The sequence below is a fragment of the Triticum aestivum genome, chromosome 4A, assembly GCF_018294505.1.
Source record: "Triticum aestivum cultivar Chinese Spring chromosome 4A, IWGSC CS RefSeq v2.1, whole genome shotgun sequence".
Taxonomy (NCBI): Eukaryota; Viridiplantae; Streptophyta; class Magnoliopsida; order Poales; family Poaceae; genus Triticum; species Triticum aestivum.
The window spans coordinates 743,559,309-743,576,401 of NC_057803.1; the positions used below are offsets into that span (position 1 = coordinate 743,559,309).

The 17,093-nt window shown below is 52.3% G+C and overlaps 1 pseudogene; it reads left to right on the forward strand.

Annotated features, from left to right (window-relative positions):
• The window catches only part of LOC123088529 (disease resistance protein RGA5-like), a 61,552-nt pseudogene extending 44,788 nt beyond the window's left edge, over positions 1–16,764 (forward strand).
• The last annotated feature ends 329 nt before the right edge of the window (positions 16,765–17,093 follow it).

The following is a 17,093-nucleotide window of genomic DNA, read 5'->3' on the forward strand; positions in this document are numbered from 1 at the left end:
GATCACTGACCTGCGTGAAAGTGAACAACTCACATATTGGGTGTCACACATAAGAGTTACCTGAACTCAACATCACGCTCCTTTCTTGACCGCCTGTCTGAAACTTGAAGGAATTTCACCGTTGCTTGTAGTCATCCCGAGTCAAATTCGCAGTTGTCTCACCACATGTATGACCACCAGAGCCCTGGCCCGTCTCCATGTCCCGTGCATACCGCACGCCTCGCCGCTATTACTGCGTCGAGCCTCCGCTGTCCCGGTCGAGTCTCAAGGGTCGCGAAACCCACACCACTCAACCCCCACTGCAGAGTACCACCGATCATCACCGACCGATGACGAGTTTCACGCTTCCATCAGACCACTGGGCTCCAGTCCGAATACTGTGTCCCTCGCTTTTTCCCGCTGAATAGGCTTCGACTCTCTGATGCACTTACACTCGTAGCCCCTCAATCCAGCTCCATCTTTGACATGACTCCATGGTAGATGATCAGTCCACCCCGCGTCCCCGTCGACTTCAAGCTCACATGCGTATGCCATCTTGAATCAACCCCACGCCATAGTCTTGTCAAAGCCACACAAGCCCTCGGGGCCTGCGCCACGTGTTTCCACGCCCAGAAGTCGGTCACCATCGGCATCACGCTCCTATGTCGTCGTCGCCGATTCCACCACCGTCATCTGTACCAACCGACTTGCGTCGATCCCGTCAGACTGTCCAGTCCGACCCAACCAAACTCGTTCGACTGTACGACACACTCGAGGCTCCCAAATCGTCTTCCCGCGAATTTCCATCCATCACATATAATTCCATCTTAGCTGACATGACTTCCTGCAACGCCTTCAAGCATCTCTGTCATGCCAATAAATTTTCATCCTTGTCTGCCATAACCCAAGGTTTTCAGTTCCGTTGAACTTCTCCACCTCAAACCCGGTACCCCGTTGGCGCCATAGTTCTTTGTACGGCTGACCCTGCGAAAAATTATCCCAGCTTTGCACGTGATGCCCAAGTACACAAACGAACAGAACATGGTATGCTTCTATGTACTAGTTGCAATTCACCACCAGCCTTCACGTGACGTGCTCTTGGCTCAATCCCGATGCTACAGTTGCTTTGCCTTGTCAATTCCTCCTGCTAAATCCGATGGATGCCAACACGATGGATTTTTCCATCGCCAAATTGATCTGCCTACCTCGTCCGCGTCGCACACGTGGACTGCACTTCTGGTCTAAAACAAACCTCACGTAGCTACCCAAACGTGTCTTCAGATCAACAGCATGGGCCTCACGCCCACGTCTGGCCCGCTGCTCCTTCTCGTCTCCAATCCACGGTAGCAAGCCGCACAGGCATAGCCAGCCTGCCCACAAGCCGCCGCCCCACGCGTCTTATGCTGAGCGCGTGTATCGCTGCGGCTGTCCACAGCTGCTGCAACTCGCCGAGATCAATCTGTCACCGTTGTAACCACCCGCCGATTCCGATTACTGCTGAAGATTACAACGCGACAACTCTGCTTTAGATCACAACTCGCCGACGTCCTTCATCCGTATTATGATCGCATCATGCAGATTCCGGTCGGTGTTCTTCCTCTCCAAATCAACATCCATAGCCTCCGAACAACCTAAATCCGAGGCATACTGTCGATCATCCGAGGACCAAGCAATCACACGAGCACGACACCGAGATTTGTTAACGAGGTTCACCGATATGGCTACATCCCCGGGCCTGACTATGGGCGCTCCTCCCCATGATACCGCTATAATACCGCACCCGGTCGCCCTGGACACCGGCACATGCCGCCGGCTTCCCCTGCGTTCCGGTGCTATTATGTTGGCATAGGTTACATTGTGTGTCTACCCCCGCTATATAAGAGAGGCCTAGGATACAAGTGTCCTACTAGGACACGACTCCACATCCTATGTAAACACGGTACAACTACAAGTCCAACTGTAACCTACCTTATACACTATATTCGACACAACTCTAACAAACTCCACCTTGGCGAATATTCTCCACCACCTTGAGTTCGTCCATGCGTCAAACTTCCATGTACATTGGACTTGAGTTTATTCCATGAGCACCGCTGCTACTCCAAAGACTCCATATGACTCCATCTGCAACTTGTAGTCCCTTCTATTCTTGACCACAGTCAACACTCGAGCAAAATTAAGTTCCTTGTTACTCTAGTCCGGGCTCCCAACTTCCAGAGTATCCGTCAACGCCATCACACACCGATCACTGACCTGCGTGAAAGTGAACAACTCACATATTGGGTGTCACACATGAGAGTTACCTGAACTCAACATCAGCGCTCCTTTCTTGACCGCCTGTCTGAAACTTGAAAGAATTTCACCGTTGCTTGTAGTCATCCCAAGTCAAATTCGCAGTTGTCTCACCACATGTATGACCACCAGAGCCCTGGCCCGTCTCCATGTCCCGTGCATACGCACGCCTCGCCGCTATTACTGCGTCGAGCCTCCGCTGTCCCGGTCGAGTCTCAAGGGTCGCGAAACCACACCACTCAACCCCCACTGCAGAGTACCACCGATCATCACCGACCGATGACGGGTTTCACGCTTCCATCAGACCACTGGGCTCTAGTCCGAATTATGTGTCCTCTCGCTTTTCCCGCTGAATAGGCTTCGACTCTCTGTGCACTTACACCGTAGCCCCTCAATCCAGCTCCATCTTTGACATGACTCCATGGTAGATGATCAGTCCACCCCGTGTCCCGTCGACTTCAAGCTCACATGCGTATGCCATCTTGAATCAACCCCACGACATAGTCTTGTCAAAGCCACACAAGCCCTCGGGGCCTGCGCCACGTGTTTCCACGCCCAGAAGTCGGTCACCATCGGCATCACGCTCCTATGTCGTCGTCGCCGATTCCACCACCGTCATCTGTACCAACCGACTTGCGTCGATCCCGTCAGACTGTCCAGTCCGACCCAACCAAACTCGTTCGACTGTACAACACACTCGAGGCTCCCAAATCGTCTTCCGCGAATTTCCATCCATCACATATAATTCCATCTTAGCTGACATGACTTCCTGCAACGCCTTCAAGCATCTCTGTCATGCCAATAAATTTTCATCCTTGTCTGCCATAACCCAAGGTTTTCAGTTTGGTTGAACTTCTCCACCTCAAACCCGGTACCCGTTGGCGCCATAGTTCTTTGTACGGCTGACCCTGCGAAAAATTATCCCAGCTTTGCACGTGATGCCCAAGTACACAAACGGAACAGAACATGGTATGCTTCTATGTACTAGTTGCAATTCAACCAGGCCTTCACGTGACGTGCTCTAAGCTCAATCCCGATGCTACAGTTGCTTTGCCTTGTCAATTCCTCCTGCTAAATCCGATGGATGCCAACACGATGGATTTTTCCATCGCCAAATTGATCTGCCTACCTCCGTCCGCGTCACACACGTGGACTGCACTTCTGGTCTAAAACAAACCTCACGTAGCTACCCAAACGTGTCTTCAGATCAACAGCATGGGCCTCACGCGCCACGTCTCGCCCGCTGCTCCTTCTCGTCTCCAATCCACGGTAGCAAGCCGCACAGGCATAGCCAGCCTGCCCACAAGCCGCCGCCCCACGCGTCTTATGCTGAGCCGCGTGTATCGCTGCGGCTGTCCACAGCTGCTGCAACTCGCCGAGATCAATCTGTCACCGTTGTAACCACCCGCGCCGATTCCGATTACTGCTGAAGATTACAACGCGACCAACTCTGCTTTAGATCACAACTCGCCGACGTCCTTCATCCGTATTATGATTGCATCATGCAGATTCCGGTCGGTGTTCTTCCTCCTCCAAATCAACATCCATAGCCTCCGAACAACCTAAATCCGAGGCATACCGTCGATCATCCAAGGACCAAGCAATCACACGAGCACGACACCGAGATTTGTTAACGAGGTTCACCGATATGGCTACATCCCCGGGGCCTGACTATGGGCGCTCCTCCCCATGATACCGCTATAATACCGCACCCGGTCACCCTGGACACCGGCACATGCCGCCGGCTTCCCCTGCGTTCCGGTGCTATTATGTTGGCATAGGTTACATTGTGTGTCTACCCCCGCTATATAAGAGAGGCCTAGGATACAAGTGTCCTACTAGGACACGACTCCACATCCTATGTAAACACGGTACAACTACAAGTCCAACTGTAACCTACCTTATACACTATATTCGACACAACTCTAACAAACTCCACCTTGGCGAATATTCTCCACCACCTTGAGTTCGTCCATGTGTCAAACTTCCATGTACATTGGACTTGAGTTTATTCCATGAGCACCGCTGCTACTCCAAAGACTCCATATGACTCCATCTGCAACTTGTAGTCCCTTCTATTCTTGACCACAGTCAACACTCGAGCAAAATTAAGTTCCTTGTTACTCTAGTCCGGGCTCCCAACTTCCAGAGTATCCGTCAACGCCATCACACACCGATCACTGACCTGCGTGATAGTGAACAACTCACATATTGGGTGTCACACATGAGAGTTACCTGAACTCAACATCAGCGCTCCTTTCTTGACCGCCTGTCTGAAACTTGAAAGAATTTCACCGTTGCTTGTAGTCATCCCAAGTCAAATTCGCAGTTGTCTCACCACATGTATGACCACCAGAGCCCTGGCCCGTCTCCATGTCCCGTGCATACGCACGCCTCGCCGCTATTACTGCGTTGAGCCTCCGCTGTCCCGGTCGAGTCTCAAGGGTCGCGAAACCACACCACTCAACCCCCACTGCAGAGTACCACCGATCATCACCGACCGATGACGGGTTTCACGCTTCCATCAGACCACTGGGCTCTAGTCCGAATTATGTGTCCTCTCGCTTTTCCCGCTGAATAGGCTTCGACTCTCTGTGCACTTACACCGTAGCCCCTCAATCCAGCTCCATCTTTGACATGACTCCATGGTAGATGATCAGTCCACCCCGCGTCCCGTCGACTTCAAGCTCACATGCGTATGCCATCTTGAATCAACCCCACGCCATAGTCTTGTCAAAGCCACACAAGCCCTCGGGGCCTGCGCCACGTGTTTCCACGCCCAGAAGTCGGTCACCATCGGCATCACGCTCCTATGTCGTCGTCGCCGATTCCACCACCGTCATCTGTACCAACCGACTTGCGTCGATCCCGTCAGACTGTCCAGTCCGACCCAACCAAACTCGTTCGACTGTACGACACACTCGAGGCTCCCAAATCGTCTTCCGCGAATTTCCATCCATCACATATAATTCCATCTTAGCTGACATGACTTCCTGCAACGCCTTCAAGCATCTCTATCATGCCAATAAATTTTCATCCTTGTCTGCCATAACCCAAGGTTTTCAGTTCCGTTGAACTTCTCCACCTCAAACCCGGTACCCGTTGGCGCCATAGTTCTTTGTACGGCTGACCCTGCGAAAAATTATCCCAGCTTTGCACGTGATGCCCAAGTACACAAACGGAACAGAACATGGTATGCTTCTATGTACTAGTTGCAATTCAACCAGGCCTTCACGTGACGTGCTCTAAGCTCAATCCCGATGCTACAGTTGCTTTGCCTTGTCAATTCCTCCTGCTAAATCCGATGGATGCCAACACGATGGATTTTTCCATCGCCAAATTGATCTGCCTACCTCCGTCCGCGTCGCACACGTGGACTGCACTTCTGGTCTAAAACAAACCTCATGTAGCTACCCAAACGTGTCTTCAGATCAACAGCATGGGCCTCACGCGCCACGTCTGGCCCGCTGCTCCTTCTCGTCTCCAATCCACGGTAGCAAGCCGCACAGGCATAGCCAGCCTGCCCACAAGCCGCCGCCCCACGCGTCTTATGCTGAGCCGCGTGTATCGCTGCGGCTGTCCACAGCTGCTGCAACTCGCCGAGATCAATCTGTCACCGTTGTAACCACCCGCGCCGATTCCGATTACTGCTGAAGATTACAACGCGACCAACTCTGCTTTAGATCACAACTCGCCGACGTCCTTCATCCGTATTATGATTGCATCATGCAGATTCCGGTCGGTGTTCTTCCTCCTCCAAATCAACATCCATAGCCTCCGAACAACCTAAATCCGAGGCATACCGTCGATCATCCAAGGACCAAGCAATCACACGAGCACGACACCGAGATTTGTTAACGAGGTTCACCGATATGGCTACATCCCCGGGGCCTGACTATGGGCGCTCCTCCCCATGATACCGCTACAATACCGCACCCGGTCGCCCTGGACACCGGCACATGCCGCCGGCTTCCCCTGCGTTCCGGTGCTATTATGTTGGCATAGGTTACATTGTGTGTCTACCCCCGCTATATAAGAGAGGCCTAGGATACAAGTGTCCTACTAGGACACGACTCCACATCCTATGTAAACACGGTACAACTACAAGTCCAACTGTAACCTACCTTATACACTATATTCGACACAACTCTAACAAACTCCACCTTGGCGAATATTCTCCACCACCTTGAGTTCGTCCATGCGTCAAACTTCCATGTACATTGGACTTGAGTTTATTCCATGAGCACCGCTGCTACTCCAAAGACTCCATATGACTCCATCTGCAACTTGTAGTCCCTTCTATTCTTGACCACAGTCAACACTCGAGCAAAATTAAGTTCCTTGTTACTCTAGTCCGGGCTCCCAACTTCCAGAGTATCCGTCCAACGCCATCACACACCGATCACTGACCTGCGTGAAAGTGAACAACTCACATATTGGGTGTCACACATAAGAGTTACCTGAACTCAACATCAGCGCTCCTTTCTTGACCGCCTGTCTGAAACTTGAAAGAATTTCACCGTTGCTTGTAGTCATCCCAAGTCAAATTCGCAGTTGTCTCACCACATGTATGACCACCAGAGCCCTGGCCCGTCTCCATGTCCCGTGCATACCGCACGCCTCGCCGCTATTACTGCGTCGAGCCTCCGCTGTCCCGGTCGAGTCTCAAGGGTCGCGAAACCACACCACTCAACCCCCACTGCAGAGTACCACCGATCATCACCGACCGATGACGGGTTTCACGCTTCCATCAGACCACTGGGCTCTAGTCCGAATTATGTGTCCTCTCGCTTTTCCCGCTGAATAGGCTTCGACTCTCTGTGCACTTACACCGTAGCCCCTCAATCCAGCTCCATCTTTGACATGACTCCATGGTAGATGATCAGTCCACCCCGCGTCCCGTCGACTTCAAGCTCACATGCGTATGCCATCTTGAATCAACCCCACGCCATAGTCTTGTCAAAGCCACACAAGCCCTCGGGGCCTGCGCCACGTGTTTCCACGCCCAGAAGTCGGTCACCATCGGCATCACGCTCCTATGTCGTCGTCGCCGATTCCACCACCGTCATCTGTACCAACCGACTTGCGTCGATCCCGTCAGACTGTCCAGTCCGACCCAACCAAACTCGTTCGACTGTACGACACACTCGAGGCTCCCAAATCGTCTTCCGCGAATTTCCATCCATCACATATAATTCCATCTTAGCTGACATGACTTCCTGCAACGCCTTCAAGCATCTCTATCATGCCAATAAATTTTCATCCTTGTCTGCCATAACCCAAGGTTTTCAGTTCCGTTGAACTTCTCCACCTCAAACCCGGTACCCGTTGGCGCCATAGTTCTTTGTACGGCTGACCCTGCGAAAAATTATCCCAGCTTTGCACGTGATGCCCAAGTACACAAACGGAACAGAACATGGTATGCTTCTATGTACTAGTTGCAATTCAACCAGGCCTTCACGTGACGTGCTCTAAGCTCAATCCCGATGCTACAGTTGCTTTGCCTTGTCAATTCCTCCTGCTAAATCCGATGGATGCCAACACGATGGATTTTTCCATCGCCAAATTGATCTGCCTACCTCCGTCCGCGTCGCACACGTGGACTGCACTTCTGGTCTAAAACAAACCTCATGTAGCTACCCAAACGTGTCTTCAGATCAACAGCATGGGCCTCACGCGCCACGTCTGGCCCGCTGCTCCTTCTCGTCTCCAATCCACGGTAGCAAGCCGCACAGGCATAGCCAGCCTGCCCACAAGCCGCCGCCCCACGCATCTTATGCTGAGCCGCGTGTATCGCTGCGGCTGTCCACAGCTGCTGCAACTCGCCGAGATCAATCTGTCACCGTTGTAACCACCCGCGCCGATTCCGATTACTGCTGAAGATTACAACGCGACCAACTCTGCTTTAGATCACAACTCGCCAACGTCCTTCATCCGTATTATGATCGCATCATGCAGATTCCGGTCGGTGTTCTTCCTCCTCCAAATCAACATCCATAGCCTCCGAACAACCTAAATCCGAGGCATACCGTCGATCATCCAAGGACCAAGCAATCACACGAGCACGACACCGAGATTTGTTAACGAGGTTCACCGATATGGCTACATCCCCGGGGCCTGACTATGGGCGCTCCTCCCCATGATACCGCTATAATACCGCACCCGGTCGCCCTGGACACCGGCACATGCCGCCGGCTTCCCCTGCGTTCCGGTGCTATTATGTTGGCATAGGTTACATTGTGTGTCTACCCCCGCTATATAAGAGAGGCCTAGGATACAAGTGTCCTACTAGGACACGACTCCACATCCTATGTAAACACGGTACAACTACAAGTCCAACTGTAACCTACCTTATACACTATATTCGACACAACTCTAACAAACTCCACCTTGGCGAATATTCTCCACCACCTTGAGTTCGTCCATGCGTCAAACTTCCATGTACATTGGACTTGAGTTTATTCCATGAGCACCGCTGCTACTCCAAAGACTCCATATGACTCCACCTGCAACTTGTAGTCCCTTCTATTCTTGACCACAGTCAACACTCGAGCAAAATTAAGTTCCCTGTTACTCTAGTCCGTGCTCCCAACTTCCAGAGTATCCGTCAACGCCATCACACACCGATCACTGACCTGCGTGAAAGTGAACAACTCACATATTGGGTGTCACACATAAGAGTTACCTGAACTCAACATCAGCGCTCCTTTCTTGACCGCCCGTCTGAAACTTGAAAGAATTTCACCGTTGCTTGTAGTCATCCCAAGTCAAATTCGCAGTTGTCTCACCACATGTATGACCACCAGAGCCCTGGCCCGTCTCCATGTCCCGTGCATACCACACGCCTCGCCGCTATTACTGCGTCGAGCCTCCGCTGTCCTGGTCGAGTCTCAAGGGTCGCGAAACCACACCACTCAACCCCCACTGCAGAGTACCACCGATCATCACCGACCGATGACGGGTTTCACGCTTCCATCAGACCACTGGGCTCTAGTCCGAATTATGTGTCCCTCGCTTTTCCCGCTGAATAGGCTTCGACTCTCTGTGCACTTACGCCGTAGCCCCTCAATCCAGCTCCATCTTTGACATGACTCCATGGTAGATGATCAGTCCACCCCGCGTCCCGTCGACTTCAAGCTCACATGCGTATGCCATCTTGAATCAACCCCACGCCATAGTCTTGTCAAAGCCACACAAGCCCTCGGGGCCTGCGCCACGTGTTTCCACGCCCAGAAGTCGGTCACCATCGGCATCACGCTCCTATGTCGTTGTCGCCGATTCCACCACCGTCATCTGTACCAACCGACTTGCGTCGATCCCGTCAGACTGTACAGTCCGATCCAAACAAACTCGTTCAACTGTACGACACACTCGAGGCTCCCAAATCGTCTTCCGCGAATTTCCATCCATCACATATAATTCCATCTTAGCTGACATGACTTCCTGCAACGCCTTCAAGCATCTCTGTCATGCCAATAAATTTTCATCCTTGTCTGCCATAACCCAAGGTTTTCAGTTCCGTTGAACTTCTCCACCTCAAACCCGGTACCCGTTGGCGCCATAGTTCTTTGTACGGCTGACCCTGCGAAAAATTATCCCAGCTTTGCACGTGATGCCCAAGTACACAAACGGAACAGAACATGGTATGCTTCTATGTACTAGTTGCAATTCAACCAGGCCTTCACGTGACGTGCTCTTGGCTCAATCCCGATGCTACAGTTGCTTTGCCTTGTCAATTCCTCCTGCTAAATCCGATGGATGCCAACACGATGGATTTTTCCATCGCCAAATTGATCTGCCTACCTCCGTCCGCGTCGCACACGTGGACTGCACTTCTGGTCTAAAACAAACCTCACGTAGCTACCCAAACGTGTCTTCAAATCAACAGCATGGGCCTCACGCGCCACGTCTGGCCCGCTGCTCCTTCTCGTCTCCAATCCACGGTAGCAAGCCGCACAGGCATAGTGTAAGACAATAGGCTTTGGGAGGAACCGGCACAACCCTCTAGGGGTGGCCTATCACATATATATATATAATGAGGTGGTATACAACGTTACAATATACACATGTTAATACAGTCTAACACCCTCCCTCAATCTTAGCCACTTTCCAATGAATCTAGAAGGGTAAGATTGCGCCTGCAAGTCTCAAACTGTGGCAAAGGCAATGGCTTGGTGAAGATGTCAGCAAATTGTTCCTTGGAAGAAATAAACTTGATCTGTAGTTGCTTCTGAGAGACACGTTCACGCACAAAGTGATAGTCAACTTCAATGTGTTTCGTTCGGGCATGGAATACCGGATTTGCAGAAAGGTATGTAGCACCGATGTTATCACACCAAAGAACAGGAGGCTGTGATTGGGGTATACTTAATTCCTGAAGCAAGGACTGTACCCAGATGATCTCTGATGTGGCATTGGCCACAGCCTTATACTCAGCCTCAGTACTGCTACGCGAGACAGTAGCCTGTTTCCGAGCACTCCAGGCAATCAGGTTAGAGCCAAAGAAGACAGCATAACCCCCGCGGATCGCCTGTCATCCGGATTGCCAGCCCAGTCTGCATCAGAATATGCTGAAAGACAACCAGAGTCAGACGGCCGAATATGCAAACCATGAGCCACCGTGAAACGAATATAGCGCAAAATCCGCTTAACAGCAGACCAATGAGTTTCACGGGGTGACTGCAGATACTGGCAGACTCGGTTAACAGCATAGGAAATGTCTGGTCGCGTGATCGTCAAGTACTGGAGCCCACCAACAATACTCCTGTACTCTGTCGCATCAGAAGAAGAAAGAAGCACACCATCAACAGCATTGAGCTTATCAGTGGTAGACATGGGTGTAGTCGTCGGTTTGCACTTAAGCATCCCAGCTCGCTGCAACAAATCCAGAGAGTACTTCTTCTGCGTCATAACAAGGCCAGCAGCACGAGAAGTAACCTCCACACCAAGAAAGTAATGAAGCTTCCCAAGGTCCTTGACCGCAAAATCAGCACCAAGTGAGCGAACAAGCGCAGTAGCAGCCGACTGAGAGGAGCTGACCAAAATGATATCATCTACATAGACCAACAAGTACATAGTAACCTCAGGCCTTTGAAGAAGAAACAATGAGGAGTCAGCAGTTGATGATGCAAAACCATGAGCACGAAGAGCCATTGCAAGACGAGCATGCCAAGCACGAGGAGCCTGCTTCAGACCATAAATTGCCTTGGACAGACGACAAAGATGATCAGGGCGATCCGGATCAGAGAAACCCGGAGGCTGGCGCATGTAAACCTCCTCCGCCAAGACACCATGAAGAAAAGCATTTTGAACATCAAGCTGACGAAGAAACCAACCTCGAGTAACAGCCATAGAGAGAAGAAGTCTGATGGTAGTAGGCTTGACCACTGGACTGAAGGTGTCTTCATAGTCAAGTCCAAAACGCTATCGAAAACCACGAGCAACCAGACGAGCCTTATAGCGCTCAATGGACCCATCAGAATGCCTCTTCACTTTGAAAACCCATTTGGAATCAATGACATTTACCCGTGATTGTGGAGGAACAAGAGTCCATGTCTGATTGCGAAGAAGCGCTTGATACTCCTGCTCCATGGCCTCTCTCCAATGAGGAATGCGCATAGCAGCTTGATACGTGCGTGGCTCAGAGGATGGATCTGCGAGAGCAGCAGACATGCACGCCGCTAACCAAGCAACTGTACCATCGTGACGTTGCTTAGGCTGAAAAATGCCACTCCGACTGCGCGTATGTGGACGTAGAGCAGCAGCAGGAGCCGGCGGAGGCGAAGGTGACGGAGACGTGAAGGTCGCCGGAGATGCAGGAATCACCTCAGGCGAGCTCGGGACAGACGACTCCGGGCTGCATGGCGAAGACTGGCCCGACGACAGGGGCTCAGAGGCCATGGGCGAACCGAGAGTGGGCGAGGCCAGCTCCGGTGACACCGGCCCAGACGGCCTTGGCGAGGCGAGAGCAGGCGAGGCCGGCCCTGATGAGAAGGGCCCAGACACCCTGGGCGAGGCAGGGGCGGGCGAGGCCAGGCCTGGTGATGACTGCCCCGACGCCCTGGGCGAGACGGGGACCGAGGAGGCCGGCCCAGTCGGCGGGGTTGCAGGGCGCGACGATGGCGAAGGCAGCCCAGAAGCCAGAGGCGACCGGGCCAGGACGTCGATCGGCCGTGCATGAGCACGGAAACCGAGGCCATGCAGGGGCGCCATGTGCTCCTCATGCACAACAGAAGGTGCCGAGGATGAAGGCGATGGCGACGAAGAGGAAGATGGCACTTCCAGAATCTCCAAACGAGCCCCACGACCAGTGCCTGCACCATGGTTAGGCAACAATACATGAGAATATGCAACATCATCAAATTGGTCAGAAGCAACAGAGGATGAATGCATGACAGGTGGCTCGGTAGTGGACACAGGGAGTTTGGCAAATGGAAAAACATGCTCATCAAACACAACATCCCGAGAGATGTAGACACGATTAGTGGGCACATGAAGACATTTGTATCCTTTATGAAGAGAGCTATAACCAAGAAAAACACACTTCTTGGAACGAAACTCGAGCTTACGCTTGTTATATGGACGGAGATGGGGCCAGCAAGCACACCCAAACACCTTGAGAAAGGTATAGTCCGGTTGTTCATTAAGGAGAACTTCAATGGGAGTCTTCATATTCAAAACACGAGTGGGAGTACGATTGATGAGAAAACATGCAGTGGTGAAAGCATCACTCCAAAAACGAAACGGAACAGATGCATGGGCCAAAAGAGTCAGACCAGCTTCAACAATGTGACGATGCTTACGTTCTACTGAACCATTCTGCTGATGTGTATGTGGACATGCTAAACGGTGAGTGATCCCAAGCGACTGAAAGAAGGAGTTGAGGTTGCGATACTCGCCACCCCAGTCCGACTGAACATGAACAATTTTGTGCTTGAGAAGGCGTTCAACATGTTTTTGGAACTGAACAAAAATGTCAAACACATCAGATTTACGTTTGATAAGATAAAGCCAGGTAAAGCGGCTGTAAGCATCAACAAAACTGATATAGTAATTATGACCACTAACAGAAGTCTGAGCAGGACCCCATACATCTGAAAACACAAGTTCTAAAGGATGTTTCACCTCACGACTGGACTCCGAAAAAGGAAGTTGATGACTCTTCCCCTGCTGACAAGCATCACACACTGCTACATCTTTATTACTAGACACACTAGGAAGCTCATGACGATGCAAAACATGCCGGACAATAGGTGTGGCCGGGTGACCAAGACGAGCATGCCACTGTGACGGAGATACCCGAACTCCACTGAAGACGCGAGCGACGCCAGGATGCTCCAGACGATAGTGACCTTGGCAGAGCCGCCCACTAAGAAGAATGTCCCTCGTGCCCCGATCCTTAATAAAAAGATCAAAAGGATGAAATTCACAAAGCACATTATTATCACGAGTGAGTTTAGGAACTGAAAGAAGATTACGTGTCACAGATGGAACTCGAAGAACATTGCGAAGTTGAAGACTCCTATTGGCATGTCTAGTGAGAAGTGATGCTTGACCAATATGAGAGATGTGCATACCTGCTCCATTGGCGGTGTGGATCTTGTCGGAGCCATGGTAGGGTTCACGAGTGTGAAGCTTCCCCATCTCACTGGTCAGGTGCTCTGTCGCCCCAGAGTCCATGTACCAGTGGGGATCAATGGAGTAGGACTGAGTGTGTCCCTGTGGCTTCTGCGGCGGCGGACGATCAGCCATGGCGACCTGACGAGCAAAGTTGCGTGTATCCTTCCCGTCATTGCCGAGACCAAGAAAACCCTGCTGGAAGCGCTTGTGACACTTCGAGGCCCAGTGCCCATCGCGACCACAAAGCTGGCACACACGTGGACCGCCAGCCCCTGGTAGCGTCGCAGTAGGAGGAGGGGCCGAGGCGGGTGGTGGTGACTGCCCCGAAGGAGCCCTGGATGAAGCAGAGGAGCGACCACCCTTGGTGGCGGCGTTTGCCGAGAGGGCGCCGTTGCCCCTGGATCGGCGCGTCTCGACTCGTTGCTCAGTAAGCAGGAGGCGTGAAAAGACCTCGTGTGCTGGCATGGGCGTGGAGTTGCCTCTCTCATTGATGATCTCGACTAGGGCGTCATACTCCTCATCAAGACCATTGACAATAAACGAGTTGAACCCGGAGTCGGTGAGGGGCTGTTCAATGGAGGCCAGCGTGTCGGCGAGACTCTTGACTTTGTTGTAGAACTCAGTGGCGGTGGAGTCAAGCTTCTGACACTCCCCAAGTTGGCGACGGAGCCCAGATACACGAGCCTGCGACTGTGCCGCAAACGAGCGCTCAAGAATAGTCCATGCCTCGTTGGACGTCTTGGCGAAGACAACAAGCCCAGCAACGGCCGGAGAGAGCGACCCCTGGATGGAGGAGAGGTTCGCCTGATCCTGCCCTGTCCAGACACGGTGAGCCGGATTATAGACCGGACCGTGCACGCTGTCAACCAGCGCAGGAGGGCAAGGGAGAGAGCCGTCGACATAGCCAAGCAGATAGTGACTCCCAAGAAGCGGAAGAACCTGCGCGCGCCAGAAGATGTAATTGTCCGACGACAACTTGATGGTGATGAGATGGCCGAAGTGAAACGGCGGCGGCGGCTGCGATCCCATCGAGGAGACTGGCTGAGGTGAGACCACCGTGGAGACAGTCAGAGGGGCAGCCGGCGCGGTGACAGAGGGCGCGAGGGCCGCGGTTGACGCCGCGAAGCCTGCCAGCGCGACGTCCTCCGCCACCAGCGGCGCAGTGGCCGAGGGCGCGACAGCCGCGGTTGACGGGGCGGCGGCGGTGTGGGCCACAAGCGCCTGCCCGGGCGAAGTAGCAGCCGGCGGGAGCGCGAAGAGGGAGCCGACGCTCCGTGTTCCGATCGGCACCTGAAGGGAGGCGGCATCCAGCGGCCTCGAGAGAAGTGCCGCGAGGGAGGCCGGCAGAAAACCGGTGGCGGTGGCGGCGGCGGCAGCGGCGGTGGCGGCGGCGGCGGCGGCGGCGGTTTAGGGTTTTTAGGCGGAAGCGGACGTAACCTAGCGTGATACCATGTAAGACAATAGGCTTTGGGAGGAACCGGCACAACCCTCTAGGGGTGGCCTATCACATATATATATAATGAGGTGGTATACAACGTTACAATATACACATGTAAATACAGTCTAACACATAGCCAGCCTGCCCACAAGCCGCCGCCCCACGCGTCTTATGCTGAGCCGCGTGTATCGCTGCGGCTGTCCACAGCTGCTGCAACTCGCCGAGATCAATCTGTCACCGTTGTGACCACCCGCGCCGATTCCGATTACTGCTGAAGATTACAACGCGACCAACTCTGCTTTAGATCACAACTCGCCGACGTCCTTCATCCGTATTATGATCGCATCATGCAGATTCCGGTCGGTGTTCTTCCTCCTCCAAATCAACATCCATAGCCTCCGAACAACCTAAATCCGAGGCATACTGTCGATCATCCGAGGACCAAGCAATCACACGAGCACGACACCGAGATTTGTTAACGAGGTTCACTGATATGGCTACATCCCCGAGGCCTGACTATGGGCGCTCCTCCCCATGATACCGCTATAATACCGCACCCGGTCGCCCTGGACACCGGCACATGCCGCCGGCTTCCCCTGCGTTCCGGTGCTATTATGTTGGCATAGGTTACATTGTGTGTCTACCCCCGCTATATAAGAGAGGCCTAGGATACAAGTGTCCTACTAGGACACGACTCCACATCCTATGTAAACACGGTACAACTACAAGTCCAACTGTAACCTACCTTATACACTATATTCGACATAACTCTAACAAGAGCACCATGGATGCCCTGGACTCTTCTATCCGCAAGCTTTCTGCCAACCTCAGGATCTTCACTTTCAAAGGAGGATTTGCTTACAAACCAGATGTCCCAGGATGGATTACCAGACCACCATTCCACCGGGACTCTCATCTTCGGGAGCTCAATCTCGGGGGCTGCAGGTTTCAAAGGTGCCCCGAGTGGATTGGTGAGCTCCACGGCCTCTACAAGTTGGGCATTGTGGTGAGGGAGGTGGCTGATGGTGTGAGTATTGTTGCACGGCTGCCTTCACTTGCCCACTTCTATTTGATTGTTTCTGGTATGGGTGAAGAAGAAAAGGAAGAAAGTGTAGTCATCCCTGGCACTGGCAGCGGGGCATTCCGAGCACTCAAGCAGATGCTCTTCAACTGTCCAAAGGTGTCACTGAACTTTGAAGCTGGGGCTATGCCCAAGCTAGAGAAGCTTTCCTTGCGGTTCCGTCACAACATGGCTCCTCAGTTCCTACAGGTTGGCATCCAGCACTTGCCTGCTGGCACCCTTAAACAAATCTGGTTACATGTGTACAGCAATCAAACACAAAACAAAACATCTGTGAGGCACCTGTTGGAGGGAGCATTTAAGCAGCATCATCCAAGTGCCGACATCACTGTTGACTTCATTTAAGATGATGGACATGCCGAGGGTAATCTCTGCTTCATTATATTTTTCGCTTCTAGTTTGTACTTATAATTAATTCATGCCACCTCTAACTTACTTGGGAATCATATTCATATATAGTTATTTACCTATCTAGCTTGTGCTCAAGTCGTCCCTATTATCCGTCTATATGCAGTATGTATTTTGTACCTTAATGGTGCAGACTACAGAAGGCTTAATTGATGTGGTTGTTACTTAGCGTATTATTATATTGATACAAGCAAACACGGCCTGCCCTTCTCACTGATGTGGATGAAATATATGATGTCCTGTGCACAAATGCTCTTCTGGCTCGAGTGGCGAGCT